At 31.8% G+C, this 5,250-nt stretch overlaps 1 long non-coding RNA gene across 1 annotated transcript; it reads right to left on the bottom strand.

Moving 5' to 3' along the window:
- Window positions 1-22: 22 nt before the first annotated feature.
- On the bottom strand, window positions 23-5,050 carry LOC111032652. The gene is made up of 2 exons (XR_002604327.1): window positions 1,413-5,050; window positions 23-1,346 (listed from the first exon to the last, which is right to left on the bottom strand). It is a non-coding gene; the product is annotated as an uncharacterized LOC111032652 (long non-coding RNA).
- Between the last annotated feature and the right edge of the window lie 200 nt (window positions 5,051-5,250).

Here is a 5,250-nt window from a genome sequence, read left to right as displayed (position 1 = left end):
ATAATAATAACAATAAACAAAATAACAATAATAAAAATAATAATTCATTATTAAATTTAATTACATCAAAAACCGATGTGGGGAAAAAAAGCCATACGCAGCTAGACATAATATGAATAATGTAGTAATAAACAGGAGGTTAGATAGTAACGTTTTAATATTGAATCCTAAAAACAATTTCATATTCCAGCAAGTAAAAACTTAAAGGAAAAAATTGATATTGAACTATCAGAACTTTAGCCATAGTATATCGGACACGCAACTATTCACTTTAGTCTCCGTGCTAGTATATATTATAAATTAATATTATTTAGGTAGTTCGTAGTATACAATTTTCCGGTAGGGGATAAGTCAGTTATTCAAAATCAGTTTGAGAAAACAATAGCATTAGATATCGTCATTGTCCGTTGACAATTAAGCGTATTTATTCTTTAGTCGTGTTTAGAGTTTTTCCCAGTCATCACGATAACATTAATCATTTCGACATAAATCGAAATTCAAAACCTCTGTGAATTCCGTTGACTTTTATTCAGTTAAGTGTTTTAATATATTAATAATATATTATCCAGAATGAAAAACTAAAACTCGAGTTTGTATGTCTTGTGTAAGTCAAAAACGACCATGCTCGATTTGACATATATTTTTTTTTTACCGGGGTTTATTGAAAATTTATCACACTTTCATTACTTTTAATAATTATTATTATTATCGTTCGAACTACCCAATACTCACGTATTTTTAATAATTACATACATATTGTATTTGGTCTGGTTGCTACTAATGCGGGTTAAGCCAATCATTTCATTTAGGTATTATTTATAAACGGTTAAATTATTAAATAGTACCTAATACTAATTATTTACACACAATATATTATTATTATTATTAATATTATTAAAAATACTATACCCTTTTTATTTTATTATTATATGATATAAACATTATTATTTATCGAGTATATTATTACAGCATAGTAGTAAATTACTATTATCGTAAGAACTATTGTAATCATATTGTTGGTTGTTTATGTTTTATATCGGGAACATTGTTAACAGCTGATTCGTTGTATTACCATAAAATTTACGCTTACTTCTATATGTTATATGTAATGTTTAAGATTGTTTATCCAAATAAGGAATTTTGAAAAAAAAAAATGTAAAAGAAAACTTTTCGTCATCGACATCTCCGGTGGATCACAAAATGGTACTCCGATTGGTTGTTTTTTTTAGAATTCAAACCAAAATATTATGATGTTTCCGACCCGAATACTGCTGTTGTTAAATGTTGTTATGTAAGTGCCCGGTTTACGGGATTCTTGGACTTAACCGCAGTAACGACATGATGTTCTGCAAAAAGATAATAATAATTACAATAATACATTTAATAATTCATCTGAAAAAAAAACTCATTACTAAGGAATAATTTGCGCATATTGTTGATCATGTTTATTGGTGGTAATTAAAAAGAAAAAATAACGGCCAATACAGAATCGTGGGGTTATATTAAAACAAATTAAGTAGCACAAATTTGATCGGTTTCGTGTCCCTATTTCCAGCAAACTATACTAACAACACACTTATCGTAATGTCGTAGGTATGACGTACCAAATAACACTAAACGAAGTACCGTCTATTTGTTCTAGTTCTAAACCGTACACAGTCAGTCAACATTATACTATTTATCCCGTCACGAATGTATTTATTTTGGATAATAATATAAATTTATCAGGTGGTAAATGACGTACAAAGCCCGACAACCAGATTAGTTTTCTGCTCGTAAACGATACCCTAAAATTATTGTTCTACTGCAATAAAATAACGAAAATGTAATAATATTGTCTCATAAATTACTACCTACCTATGCGAGTAGTTTGTTTGAACAATTTGTAACTCCTCCGGTTTAACAATAAAATTGATATATTTACTAAATGTGTATAAAACTATGCTCACCGAGTACACGTGATCACATTCAAAACTATTGAACATTTTTTTTTTGTTTTAAATAATATTTTTATCTTTTAGTATATTATTCGCAATTATCAACGTTTCGAATATATATTGAAATTATTGATGGCGAACGGTAACACGTTTAAACTTTGTACGTTTTTATTTTAATACTGACCTTTCTTCATACTTATTGTTTAGTTTTTTTACTGTATACGATTTACTGTAACGCCATGTACAAGTTAATATTCTTTTTGTTTTCTTAATTCACTTTACCTTTGACGTCATAAAAAGCTCACAACTCACGAGCAACAAAATAACGGGAAAAAAAGAAATAAATAACTATAATAATAATAATAGTAATAATATTATCATACTTATGAATGATATTGTTGGAGAAATACCTAACTTTGTTTCACATTTTTCGTAGCAGTGGAGGGGCACTGCCGTAGGAAAATTCCATTGTCACTGTCTGCCAGGGTTTTAAATTATTTGCGCGCACAATGGTCGGGCGGGAAATGAAGAAAGGTGAAGCTGTGTTCGGAATAGACGAGAAGAAAAGATTGCCCCCCTTTCCGAACAAAAAAAAAAAATAATAATATTCATAGTAATAATCGTAACAAATAAATAAATAAATAAATAGCGTCAGGACGGGAGGATTGAGCGTGAAAGTAAAATAAAAAAAAGGGGTACGAAAAAGAAAACCGTAAAAGAAAGAGAAAGAGTGGTTAAAAAAAAAACAAACGCACACGTACTACACACAAAAGCAACACGACGGACTGCGGTGACTCGACAACAACCGTGGTACCTACCACCAGCCTACCGCTCCTCGAATTCTACCTACCAACCTACCTAATCGCATATTATTATTATACCTCCTACTCGCCGGAAATAACGTCTTTATAATTTATTCGCCGTTGTTGCATGTATAGAGTTATAACCGAGAGTCGTATATTACCACAAAGTATAGATAAACGTCTCGTACCTTGTGCATAATATTATTGCACGAAACTTCCACACTACAAGCGTAGTCCCACTCTTCCCGAGCACACCATTCCCCAAACGTGTTCTGCCACCCGTTGACGCCCCATGCATGTGGCCTGAGATCCGCAAGAGTCCAGATATCAAGTATTATTTCGAATGATTTCGTGAGGACCAATGCAGGACGACGATTCGAGGAAAGAAATCGAAGAATCGAAAAAGAAACCGAATAACAAGAAATTCTCCGAACGTCCACCGCCCGCCCGCCGCAATCTATGCAAAAGGCTTTTCGTAGAGACTTCGAATTCGATTCGTCCTACAAAAACGGGTAGGTACCGAATAGGTACATACGAGTGGGTATGCTTTTTCTAGATAATAATATTACTATACTCCTCGACCTTGTTTTCTCGTCTTTCCGCCAAGACCACCCGCGCCCGCGACCCACCCGTCAACCCACCCAGTGGAAAAGATCTCTCTGTGTTTTTCACGGGAAATCCGAATTCACACCTGTGTACCAAAAACACGGTATAGCGGTATCGGTATTCAGCTGCTCCGGGTCACTGGCCGACCTCCGGCACCACCGTCCGGGGATTGGAAATGCACATTTTCCCGGTTTTCTTCGCCTTTGTTTTTTGTTCGACCCCCGTCGCCTAACGATAATGCGCTCTCGGAAAAATACACAAATGCGATTAGACTTTAAAAATAAAATAACATCGTCAGACGTCCGCACCGTTGTACGTCATATACCTGTAATATAAAAGTTCTGAGTTGCGAAGTTGAATTTTATTATAATGATATTATGTATACGAATGTAATATACTGCACTCATTTTTTTTTCCTTTTAAAACTTCTAAGCAGTAATCATATTGTTAACTCACCCGTTTACAGCCAGGACAGGTTGTATGGAGAAAAAAAGGAATGTTCTTATTTACTCGAATCTCGCTCATTTGTTCGCTGCGCCAGAGAAACTATACAACTACTATTAAATTATTATAGCTGCAATATTATTGATCGAAAACACTGCTCGAGATGATATTATTGATAATATTATGAATATTTCATACACCGTTTCGTATACAATCGACATGCACAGTAAACATTTCGGCCTTCCCACTGCAGATGAAAAATAACCGATTGCCCCCACAAGTTTTAATATTCGAGCAAAAGTCCCAGGATCAAATTATAGGGTAACAGTACTCCGTACTGATTTTACGTATTTGACCATGATTCAGCTGCACATAATATTATATTTGTATCGTCGTCTGCTGTATAAAAATATTTATACTTTTTTTTTTTTAAACAACATCCAGTTTCGAGGCAGACGACTTCTCCGAACGTAAGGTTTAACGGATAAATTAAATATTTCTAGTTCTTGATGCGGTTGCCAGTCATAATTTTTTCATGTAATAACACGAATGATACTGTAGAGTAATATGAAAAGACATTTCATCAACAGTTCCACTATACCAACTAACGATCGGTGTACATTGTACATATACAATTATGTTGTTTTTTTTTTTTTGTAATTTTTGTTTTTACATTATCTACTACAACTATATATAATACAATAATTTATTATATTAATTAGTACTCGCACGAATATTAAATACTTATTACTTGAAAAACTATTATAATATTGCACTTTTAAAATTAATTATTTTACTATTCTATAGTCAATATACTCGTGGATATTGTAGTTTGTATTGTATAAGAAAACTTTTTGTGTCTAAAAAGAAATTTGTGTTTTTACGTTTTTACTTTTTTTTATCATTATTATTATTATTATTATTATTATAATTATGATATTATTATGAATATTATTATTTTGACTAAATGAATAATAACATGGTTGTGTGTACTCACTGAGTAGACGGAAAAAAATATTGGTTTCAATCATGAGTGCTGCAAGACACAATGAGTTTTTCTGATGATAATTAAATTACTCGCGTTTTTAGTATACTAGTTTGCCATTTTCTTAGTTTATAATATTGTTGTATCAATGATTTGTAGATTTAGATTATATTCATATATATTCATAAGTGTAATAGGTGACTATTTGATAACATTAATCATCCTTCTTTGAAACTGTCTTATAACTAATCTATTTTGGAATATAATTCAATAAATATAATTTCAAATATTGCGTTTTTATTTCATACTGCAGAGTACTGTACAGTATTGAAGGTCTTAAAAGCTTCAAGACTTGGTTTGTATGTAGGTTGTTAAGATTCTGTATTGAGAAAAAAATACAATAATGTGCCCAGTGATAAGTAGTAGGTATACTTAATAACAGAGGTATTACCTTTGTATCCATACAGATATTGAC

The sequence above is a fragment of the Myzus persicae genome, unplaced genomic scaffold (assembly GCF_001856785.1).
Source record: "Myzus persicae strain clone G006 unplaced genomic scaffold, MPER_G0061.0, whole genome shotgun sequence".
Lineage (NCBI taxonomy): Eukaryota > Metazoa > Arthropoda > Insecta > Hemiptera > Aphididae > Myzus > Myzus persicae.
This window is presented reverse-complemented; position numbering and strand designations above follow the sequence as displayed.